The sequence below is a fragment of the Lissotriton vulgaris genome, chromosome 6 (genome assembly GCF_964263255.1).
Source record: "Lissotriton vulgaris chromosome 6, aLisVul1.2, whole genome shotgun sequence".
Taxonomy (NCBI): Eukaryota; Metazoa; Chordata; class Amphibia; order Caudata; family Salamandridae; genus Lissotriton; species Lissotriton vulgaris.
In genome coordinates this window covers 837511754-837524087 of record NC_141694.1, presented here as the reverse complement: position 1 = coordinate 837524087, position 12334 = coordinate 837511754, and the positions used below count along the sequence as shown (strand labels likewise).

Sequence of the window (12334 nt, the reverse complement as noted above, 5' to 3'; positions counted from 1 at the left end):
ATATTGAGTTTCAGTAGATCTGCCAACTAAAAGTAAGGGCAAGTGGAAAATGTTGCAGTGCTTTGCATCTTGTAGATGTTTCTGTGAGGTGTCAGAAGCACCTTCCATAGAAAGCTGTCTCAAGATGCAATTTCTGGGTTTGTTCGACTTCACCAGGATTCTCTTCCCTTTTGCTTACAAGACAAGGGCTGTTGCTAAACAAACGTCCAGCGCAGACAAACACACAAATATATTCACAATTTCAATGAAGACTGACGGATGCTGAGGATTTCAGAGGGTTTTCATGCCCTCCAGTTACGAACCCCAGGCCAAGGCGATTCAATCTCATTTTAAAGAGTTCAAGTGAAAGGTTTGACTAAAATCACTGACATCAATCTTTTTAAAATTGGTGTTCCTGGCAGCCAGGATCAGAGAGCCTGGCAGCCTCTACCTTCTAGGCCTCCTGGGCTTAGAAAGGACTCTGTTCATTCGGGGTCATTTGTCTTCTTTGATGGGCATGCACTCGGCAAAGACGCTACAGTTGCTTCCCAGAACTTTCTTTTTCCTCTTCAGAATGGACTTGTTGAGATTCTCCTGAGCATCTGGCTGGGGGGCTTCAGTTGTCACCTTGATAGTCTTTGGTCCTCTCTGCAGTTTAATCGACATAACTTGGCCATTGTTGCAGATTTCACTCACGCCCTTTGGAGGGATGTAATCAAATGGTGAATCAGAGGACTCTGGTTGTGCATGCATGAGGGGATTGTGAAGAAGGCTGTAGAGTTGTTTACCACTAGCCACTTGCAAAAGTGAAGGTTTCCGTCAGTACATCTCATTCTGTCCTGAAGCTTCTGATTCATCTCGTACAAATCCTTCATCTTGTTGAGCTGCTCTCCCTGCAACTTTAATTGCTCATGCAGCTGGCTCTCCTTCTCCAACATGGCCACTGATGGAGGACCCGGTGTTGGTGGTGCTTCTTGTTGCAACTAGCTCAGCAGGTACAAGATCTTCTTTTGGTGCTGCTGCTCCAGTTGAACAAGTTGGATTTGGCGCTCAGTTTCCATCTCTGCCAACTCTTTACGCTCATCAAAAAGAGTCATTTGCAACTTAGCATAATGAGCCTTGGCTTGCTATAGGTTACTCTCTTGTTTACTGCATTCCACTTTGGCGGAGACCATCTTTTTGATAAGGTATTTCAAAGCATACTTTACGTCCACAATTGTGGTCACTGTTTCTGATTGCTGCTTGAGAGGAGCATCACTATCCGCATCCACAAGCTTCTGCTGTAGGTCCACTTTTTAAGCACTCTTTAGCTCCATCTCAGTCTCCAGACTCTCAATTTACTTTGTGACCAATGACTGTGTGTTTTCCAGTTCAGCAACAGTGTTCATCTGCCTCTGGATTTTGTGTTGTGTGGGATGTGTTCTCTGGCCCGTTTTTTCTGCTTGAGCTGAGAAAAATCTTGAACCAAGATCTTTCTGTTTTCCAGCAGATCGTTCAAGTTATTCTGGGCTTCTTCTGTACTGACTTATATTTCCACCACATTAGCAAGACAGTTCTTAACTCTGGCTGCAGCTCCCTCTATGCCCCAGTTCTGAAACTCATTTGGGCATATTTACGAGTTCTGGCGCATCTCTGCATATAAGCAGAGATGCTCCAGAACAAATGTGTCACGCAAAACTACCCTTGCGTCACGGCAGATGCGCCACATTTACAATGCGGCGCACTGTGGCGCAAGGGTAGTCAGATGCGTGACGCATCTCGTGACGTAAAGGCGGCGCATCGCTGGAGTCGCGTCACAAGCGCGCCGCAACTCCAGCAATGCTCAGGGCCGCCCAAAACTTAACATGCTGCATCAGTCCTTACGCTTGCTTCAAGCAGGCATAAGGAATTGACGTAGCATCGTCGTGGAAGTGCCTCCGTGAAATCTTGTAGATTTCACGTAGGCACTTTTGCGAGGCGCACAGGCGCCGGAACGCCCACCCTGTGTGGGAACGCCCCCATTGTGGCACTGGGCTTTATAACGTGACGCATCTCCCTAGATGCGTCACGTTGTAAAAGCCTCACAGGGATGCGCCACGTTTACGCCGCTGTTGTGTCACGCAAGGCGACGTAAACGTGGCGCAAGGGCTTGTAAATCTGCCCCTTTGTGTTTATCTACAGACCCCCTCTGTTTATGGCTCACATCCTAGTGGTGTTTGTTTGCAGCAGCCGCCTCCTCAATTCTGGAAGTCCCATTCTAATTTGAGCAGCTCATATTGCCTCTTGATGTTCTTTTGCTTCAGTTGAATCACTTCCTTATTCTTCTGCTGTTTCCATTGGCGGAGCTTCTCAGCTTCCTCTTTTATCTGCTTCATGAGCTGCACACGCTGTGTCTTCATCCCTGAATCTCGAGGTTCAGTCGGGAGACTGTTTGTTCTGTTGACTCCCTCAGTTTAAGAAGCTTCAACCGCTCACCCAGTTTTGTTTTTAGAGCAGCCATCTGTCACTCCAGCTCCTGCAGTCTCTTCGCCAGTGTTCACTTAGCTTTGCTTGGTTAACATCTATTTTTCACTGTTTAAATGGCGAGAACAAGTTCTTTCTTTTCATTTGGCAGCCTCCAAGTTCTTCACATTATTCTGATATTCACACTGGATGGGCTCCAGGTGGCTCTCAACCTGAACCATCTTTTTGGCCAGTTTTTTCTTGAACAGAAGGGCTTTACTTAACTCATTCAGTTCTTTTGACATCTGGGCCTGTCACACGGCATGCTGGGTAGTAAAGCCATTGGGCGTCCTCTTGGTAGCAGGATCAGATTCAGTTGCTTTTTTAGGGCTCGCCTTTCCTGTTCCGCAGGATTAGGAAAAGAGCCCGAATGCAGCCAAACCATACTTCACGCCAAGCAAGGGCTCTCCAGCGGATTTTCGGAAGTGCACGCCTCGTGCACGAGCTTGCCGCCTGCCTCCACCCACATCAAAGCCATCTGTTGCTTTGCGCTCGGCCTCAGGCCGGTACTTCTCATCCCCTAATTATTCACTGCATGGCCAGCCGGCACATCAAAGGCTGCTGCTCCCCATGCGTCTTGACTATTTTCTGCTCTCTCAATGTTACTCGGGGACTGCTCTGCCAAGCAACATCGTCGTGAGCCAAGAAATGAATTCACTTCCAAATCAGTGCTGAGTGCTTCACTGACTGTGTTTACATTTAATTTCGAGGTGCCCTTTACATTTCCTTTCTGCTGTGTCTGTCACCCTCAACTTGTTTAGTGTATTTCTGTGAAACTCGGGTCCCCTCACACTGTGTTTATATTATGTGCATTTAACTCGAGTCACTAGAAGCTTTGACGCTCTAGAAAGGATTCTCCACTGCGAGGTGGTTTACTTTGGAAACTGCTCGAGCTCAGATGAGCTGCGCGCTCGAGCATGTACACGTGGCAAAGATTACATCAATCTCGCAGTTGACTTAACATGCCTGTTTATTTATAAGACTTCAGCCTCGCGCTTTCTTTTACATTCAGTCGACAGAGTAATTATTTTTGAAACATGAGCTACCAGCCTTGAGTTATAAAACACAGCAGATCTCAGTGGATGCATAAATCACAGTTTTTCTCACAATCGAAAGACTTCACTCGATACTTGACATGCAGTAAATTCAAGCCAGATAAATGCTGCAGGTTATTTTACATGTAGAGAGAAAGAATCGCCATCTGTTGCTTTGTGCTCAGCCTCAGGCCGGCACTTCTCCTCCCCTAATTATTCACTGCATGGCCGGCCGGCACATCAAAGGCTGCTGCTCCCCATGCGTCTTGTCTATTTTCTGCTCTCTCAGTGTTACTCGGGGACTGCTCTGCCAAGCAACATCGTCGTGAGCCAAGAAATGAATTCACTTCCAAATCAGTGTTGAGTGCGTCACTGACTGTGTTTAAATTTAATTTCGAGGTGCCCTTTACATTTCCTTTCTGCTGTGTCTGTCACCCTCAACTTGTTTAGTGTATTTCTGTGAAACTCGGGCCCCCTCACACTGCGTTTATATTATGTGCATTTAACTCGAGTCACTAGAAGCTTCGACGCTCTAGAAAGGATTCTCCACTGCGAGGTTGTTTACTTTGGAAACTGCTCGAGCTCTGATGAGCTGCGCGCTGGAGCATGTACACGTGGCAAAGATTACGTCAATCTCGCAGTTGACTTAACATGCCTGTTTATTTATAAGACTTTAGACTCGCGCTTTCTTTTACATTCAGTCGACAGGGTATTTATTTTTGAAACATGAGCTACCAGCCTTGAGTTATGAAACATAGCAGATCTCAGTGGATGCTTAAATCACAGTTTTTCTCGCAATCGAAAGACTTCACTCGATACTTGACAAGCAGTAAATTCAAGCCAGATAAATGCTGCTGGTTATTTTACATGTAGAGAGAAAGAATCGCACTTGAGAGGAAACAGGCTCCAGGATATATTTCTTTTAAAGCAAAACTCGTGCTTTAAGGAAAATGTCACAGCGTTTAAAGGGTGTAGTGATAAAGTGAAATAATTTATTTTCAATCAGTTCACGGCTGGAAGCCCTTAACGAACTGTCACCTTGTAAATATACAGCCTAATTACACCAAAACTTCAAACTTCGGGTTATGTTTTTCTTTGAATACTTCACAGGTTCTTTTCAACTCTATTTCTTAAATGAATGAAGTTAAAGTCACAGATCTCCAGATAACAAATCTGGTTCACTTGTTGAAAGTGTTAAGCTTTTAAATTTTAAAATAAACAATCCAAGGTCACTCAAGATTAATTAGAGTTGAATATAGAATGAAAATATACAAGCCTGTTCCTCTTCTGAAAAAAAAACGATATTGTTCCAAGTCTTTTAAATGTGGAAATTCTTTTCTTTTGAAGTTGTAGTTCGTAGAAACTCTCTCTCTTGATGCGTAGGTTCTTCGCTATGACCAAATACTTCTCATCTCTTTAGAAATAAACTGGACACCATTGTCCGACACAATTTCTTTAGGGAATCCTTCTCTTCTGAATAAGTTTTCCAAAAATATACTGACATTGAGAGTGTTGGGTTCTTCTACAAATTTTACCTCCCATCATTAGCTGTAATAATCCACCACTACTATGGCAAATTTCATCTTCCTAGGAAGTGTACCAAATTGGCCAATGAAGTCTATTGCTAATTTTGACCAAACAGTATTTGGCAGATCAACTGGCTGTAGGGGAACTGTTTCAGTTTTTAAACATTTTTCACTTGTTGCACAAACAACACAATTGTGGACACTCTGCATCACCACATCATCACTCAGCACCACCACATTATCACTCAGCACCACCACATTATCACTCAGCACCACCACAGCACCACTCAGCACCACAACAGCATCACTCAGCACCACCACAGCATCACTCAGCACCACCACAGCACCACTTTGCACCACCACAGCACCACTCAGTGCCACCACAGCATCACTCAGCACCACCACAGCATCACTCAGCACCACCACAGCATCACTCAGCACCACCACCACCACAGCACCACTCAGTGCCACCACAGCATCACTCAGCACCACCACAGCATCACTCTGCACCACCACAGCATCACTCAGCACCACCACATTATCACTCAGCACCACCACAGCACCACTCAGCACCACCACAGCATCACTCAGCACCACCACAGCATCACTCAGCGCCACCACATCACCACTCAGCACCACCACTGCATCATTCAGCACTTCCACAGCACCACTCAGCACCACCACAGCATCACTCAGCACCACCACAGCATCACTCAGCAGCACCACCACAGCACCATTCAACACTACCACAGCACCACTCAGCGCCACCATAGCATCACTCAGCACCACCACAGCATCACTCAGCACCACCACAGCACCACTCAGCACCACCCCAGCATCACTCAGCACCATCCCAGTATCACTCAGCACCACCACAGCACCACTCAGCATCACCACAGCACCACTCAGCACCACCACAGCACCACTCAGTGCCACCCCATCATCAATCTGCGCAACCATTCAACAACAACTGGTTCAAATATTTTCTCTCAATGTTTCAAGCTTTATTACAAATGTCACAAAAAGATGTTAATATTTCAATTCTGTTCTTGGATTTTCGTCACAATAAAATACACTGAACATAATCTGCACAAAAGTTATTTACAAAAGTTTAAGCTATTGCCATTATAAATTAAAATCACTTTTATTTAAGTATTAATTATTCTAAAAAATTAAAAGCCATTGTAATTTGTAATATCATTACATCTAAGTCACGTAAATACAAAACATGTTGCATTACAAATGCTATAGGTGTCACATTTGCAAAAAGTTATAACTATTGGCATTGTAAATGACAAAGCTATTAATTTAGCTATTTTCAAAACCAACACATAAATAAAAAAATTGTCATTTACAAGACCAATAGCTCAAACTTTCCTAATGCAAGACCTATTGAATTGCAAATGCTTGTTTTCCTTCTCCTTTTTCTCCTCACTACATCCAGCTTCTGCAGCCATCGCCTCAATTGAAGGTGCAATAACAGCACTTTCATCCTTGAGCTCAACACTGACTTGCAGCAGCCCTCGGATAATCTCAGCGTTTTCCTTCAGCACTTGGTCCTCCAAGGCTTTTTCTAGTTTCTGCAGGTGAAGCTTGCACGCAGCTTTCTGGCGGAGCTCCTCAATCTTGGTATTCAGTATCTTATTCTCCTGTTTGGTCATGATGACCCTTTCCAGCATGTGGGCAGTCTGCCCAGCGGAGTCACTCAGTTTGCAGCACAATTTGTCATTCTCCTCCTCCAAGCACTTGTTCAGCTCCATCAAGGACTGGAGGTTTTCAGAGGGTGCCATGTTGGATAGCATGGGCAGAGTGCTACCATGAGCCTATAACAACAACACGTGGAGTTCCTGGCCCTGCAGATTCAGGCACTGGAGCTCAGCAGTCTGAGGGTCTAAGTTGATCACTGGCTTCTTTATCTGCTTGGCCCGGACTGCATAGCGCAACGTGTTTAACATTTCCTCTATGTTGGAGTCAGTAGGACTGGCCATTCTATTATCAAAGTTTGGCTGTTGTCACCCAGAGTGCCTTGTAACGGCCTGGTCAGTTTTGAATTTCTGTATAGGACAATATTCAAGAGGCAACAGTGACATTTTGAATCGAGGTAATATCCTACAACTAATGAAATCAATTCCTTCATTAGAGAAAGTAACAACAAAAGACATAGAATCTGTGGGCTTTGTAAAAAATCTGGAAGGCACCCAACCACACACAATCTTAACGTTAAAAACTGTTTGTTTAGTGGATCAAATCATGCAGGAGCAAGAGATCTTTCAAAGTTGGGGGATACAAATTAGTAAACCTATGCCCAAGCCTTACCCGACTCCATTTAAAAAGGAGGAACCTCCAAAAAAGTCTCCCTGGGAACCAAAGAACAACCCGGTGTACTCTATATTAAAAAACCCACAGGGTAGTACACAACAGGCCAATGAAGAGTGCACGGAAGAAATAAAAGTTGTAGAATTTAATCAAATAAACGAAAATTGGATAAGGACTGCACTACATGACCACTGACAGGAAAAAAAACGTTATAAATTGGAAGAAAGGAAGTATGCCCGGCAACCGGTTATTATATGCTCCTGGAACATAAATGGTTTGTGTAAAAAGATCAAAAATTCTGAAATAGATTCCCTGGCAAATCTCTATCAAATCATATGTCTTCAAGAGACTTGGGAAACAGACCCCTTCTTTCTGCAAGGTTATAAAGGGTACTATGTGCCAGCAATCAGATATTGCAAATTTGGTCGTCCATGTGGGGGATTGGCAATACTTATTAGGATTGATTTGCAAATCAAGCATGAACAGGTAGTCACCAATAACGCAAATATACAAGCAGTAAAGATGTCATTTACAACCGGTGAGCAAAAAAACATAAATACGTTAATAATAATCAACATATATATTCCACCGAACTAGTCATCGCGCAAGAACATAAGTGTCGAACTAGTAGCATTTGTACTGGAGCAAATAATACTTGACCCGTCCGTTAATATTTTAGCTACGGGGGATTTTAATATAAACTTGCTGATTCAAATGACACGGGATGATTTCATCCAATCTCAAAATTACGAATGGTCCATCCCGGAACAGGTACTCGACGTTAGCATAAATACCAAACAAAACTCAATTGGAAAATATCTACTGATGGATCTGGAAGCAATGGGACTACGAACATTAAACGGTAGATTCCCAACTGATCAACCTGCTGGCTGGTCATTTCACAATCAAGAATCAAAATCAAGAATAGACTTCACATTATTGTCAATAGATATTTTTGATAAAATTGGTTCTTATAGACTAAAAAATGTAATTGAGAGTGACCATAGCCAGCAAATATTAGAAATGTATTTTGAACTTCCAAAACACCAAAACTATTTAACTATCCAAGGTCAAATCAGTACGATTAACCATAGGAAACTCATTTGGAAACCAGATAAAAAATATGTTTTGGAAAAAAAGGCCCAAAAATCGGTCCAAGAATGTTTTAATGACCATTCTATCCAATCTACTCTTAAACAATGGGAACAGTTTACCAAGAATGCAATCGAATTGGATGAAGGTACTTCAAGTAGTAGGAAAACCCAAGGAAGGATAAGTGTAAAAAGAGATATTGATATTAACCTTCCACACACAATTAAAAAAATAAGGCGGACCCGTAACAAACTGAGGAAACAGCTAACCAGGTTACCAGAGAACGAGGAAATTAGAAATCAACTGAGAAGTGTGAACAATAACTTGAGAAAATTGTTGTGGTCTGCAAAAAACAAAGCCCAGCAGGAACTGTGGACAAAAATCTTTCACGCAAGTAATCTCACAAACTCTAGAGAATTTTGGAAAATAATTAATGATCTTAACATATCTAACAAACACGTTGTAGCCTCGCCAATAACGGAAGAGGATTGGGTAAGATTCCTTAAAAAGTCCCTATTTGCTGAATCAGAATTCAGCCCCAAGGAGAACAATCAAATATTGCAGACCGAAAGAGGGCAAGAAAGGGATCTGGTAAAAGTCTTCTTAGAAATCGAAGTAGCCAATCTAATAAAGAAACAAAAGGATGGAGCACCGGGACCCAACGGAATACCATTTGCACTTTATAAGGAGGACCCGGCTCTATGGGCTACTTACCTGACAAAGGTGTTTAATGAAGTTGTCGAAACAAGGCAAATACCGGAATCCTGGAGAGGATCATTAATATCTCCCGTTTACAAGAAGGGTAATTGGCAACTACCAGAAAATTATCGCTTGATCACACTCCAAGACACGGATGCAAAGCTATTTGCGGGTCTTCTACTAGCAACTCTGTCAGATTGGGTTAAAGAAAAGCTAATTTTACCCCCAAACCAAACCGGATTCATTAAGGGTTTAGGTACTGCAACAAATATTTTAATTCTATCAGTTTTAACGGATAAGGCACTTTTATGTAAACAGTCCCTCTATCTTTGTTTCATCGATTTTAAATCGGCATTTGATCTTGTAAACAGGTCTCTTCTATGGAAAAAACTTGAAGATTATGGAATCCCGGGCTCACTACTGAACCTTATTCAATTACTGTATTCCGAAAACTGGGTCAGGGTGAGGATCGGTGATGGGCGAACCTTATCCAGTAAAATATTGGTGACGCGTGGCCTTAAGCAGGGTTGCGTCCTTGCTCCATTACTTTTTAACTTATTTTTAGCTGACCTCACCAATGCACTAAACGAAGTGAACTCACATCCACCAAGGCTGGCAGGAACACAATTATCAAATTTGTTGTATGCAGATGACGTGGTGTTGTTGAGTCAGACAAAAGTAGGACTGCAAAGACTAATTAATCGAACACTTAGTTATGCAAAGGATAATCAAATGGTAATAAATGAGGCAAAGACAAAAGTAATGGTGGTCACAAGGAATAGAAGACAAAAAAACAAATGGATGCTGGGACAAACTCAGCTAGAGCAAGTTGATAACTACCGATATCTCGGCGTTCTATTTAATGAGAATGGAAGTTTTCTCCCCCAGAGGAAAGATCTCACTAGAAAAGCAAATAGCTGGAACCGTGTAAAAAATGACCAGGATAATCAATTGTCCCGAGCCTTATGGCAAGAAGTAAGAGACAATCGTAAACTCCAAGCCTGGGCTTATCTAAATAAAGCAAAAGAAGAATTTGGAATAACAGCAATTTGGGAAAATACAATCACCCAGGAAAGCTTTAAAAAAACAATTAATAAATTGGTTACTCATTTATCGCTGCTAAAAGACAAAGAATTATTGGTAAAAAGGAAGCATGCATGGCCAATTATAAACGAATATAAAAAAAAGCAAGTCCAAAAATACCTTGAAACTCCATGGTCCCACCAAAGTAAGCGATCATTTATAAGTGTACGCTTTGGACTCTGGCCAGGCTTGTGCCATCTTCCACCATGGAAGGCCATTGAGGGCAATATGACATGTAGGCTATGTAAACTGGGACAAGAAGATATTCTGCACTTGGTATGTCTTTGTTCTGCAATGGATACAGAAAGGAAAGCAATCCTCAGGAGGTTATTTAATGCCCGAGGTATAAGGACTTGTAGACAAGCAGTAATGGCTTGTCTAAACCCGAAAGATCTACCAATGAACTCTGCTTTTGTAAAATTTATATCGGTGATCGTGAAAAATCTTAAAGAAAATTTTAATTAGATTTCGTTTTTATGAAATGCATGACGTTTTTAAAAATCTGATTACTTAAAGATATTTTAAATATATATCTGTTTTGTAAGATTTTAATTAATCAAACAAATAAACATGAATTGAATTGAATATAGGACAAAATTCCCTCTCTTATTTTCTTCTCCAAAGGTGCTGATGATATTGCCAAGGCACAGTAAACCTCGATTGATATTATTAACTTCCTTCAGACGATCACCCTCTGCCTTGGTCTTTTTCTGCCATTCAGATTCAGCTAAGTCCACCAAATGCAGTCTGGAGCGAAAGCTGCTAGTTTGATCAGAAATGTTTCTATGGTCGATGGAGATGGTGAAGATGGCATTTTCTGGTTGATGAAAATTATGAAGATTGCACAGCAGCATGATGACTGGGAGTTCATGGCAGTCAAAGTCACCGTCCAACCGTTGATGCCCTGCTCCAGTCAGGAAACAGTTTCCAGAAGAGAGACCCCATCACGCTCAGTCAAATCCACAATCTTTATGCCTTCTTTAGAATCTTCTTGATAGTTGATCTAAGAAGATTTTGTTTCTAAGAATAACAGGTCTAAGATCTCCTCATTGTTGATCTCCAGGTAGGATACTTTCAGTATACGCTCCCAATCAGGTCTCTGTTCGGTTTCTTTGAACATGGTACGCACAAAATGTGGGGAAATGCCCACCGTAGGTTCATTTTCTTGGTCTTGGGTGTACGTGCCACCCATATGTTAAATATTGCAGGGATTTGTTAGCATGAGCTGAACGCCATTTTGTATTTTTGGCAGCCATTTTAGTTAGCCATGTGCTGCCACATGCTCGCCATGTGCTCTGTCCTCCTTCAGTGTTGACTGCTCTTGTAATCTGCCTAGAAACAAACTATATTTAGCATCTTCCACCTTCGCACATGCTCAGTTGAGCTTGCAGCTGTCCTTGCAACTGTTTCTAGTCTGTAAATGTCAGGATGTGTTCACCAGAATTAGCAACTGTTAGTTCCTCCCACTTTGTTGAGCAAGCAGATCTTGCATGCCCATATTAGTCATTTTGCATGCTTACATGAGCCAGGACTGCCCCTTGGTCTTATGCTGACTATGTAACCCTAAGCATATATAAGGCCCCAGTTTTCTGTACTCCTCAGACTGCCTCATTCAGTTGCTAATGCTTTTGTGTGACGTAGTCTCCCTCATTTGAGGTTAATAAAGATATTCTTTTTATATTTCAGCTTCTGTGCCAATTTCTTCTTTGTTGGTTTAAAAGGACTAAGTATCAGTGAGACCCCTGAGAAGGTTTCTATTTTCTACACAGATAATTTTTCCACAGCAAATTTTCCCAAAGTATCCATTTTGTTGTAAAAGTCCTTCTGAGTGAGTGAGAACTCCTTATAGGAAGCAACTGTTTTGTTTCTCAATGTAAGTTGTTTCTCAATGTAAGTTTGAGAAAGCTTCTCATGAGTATACGATAGTACAATACAGGCCTAGAATATTGTCAATTTAGGAATGTACAGGATATAAGTAATGAAATAAACATTTCGATAAAATTAAGCAATATTCTATTATCCCCTTTCAACTTATGAGCATTCTGAGATGTTAAAGTTTCTGTTCCAAAGATTTAATGTAACTTTGCCATTTTACTGCAATTTCAAAGTACCAACGTGTAAAAT

General features: G+C 41.9%; 1 pseudogene; it reads right to left on the bottom strand.

The window, feature by feature from the left end:
* Window positions 1–474: 474 nt before the first annotated feature.
* Window positions 475–11402, bottom strand: LOC147708078 (chromosome-associated kinesin KIF4-like; annotated as a pseudogene).
* Window positions 11403–12334: the final 932 nt, after the last annotated feature.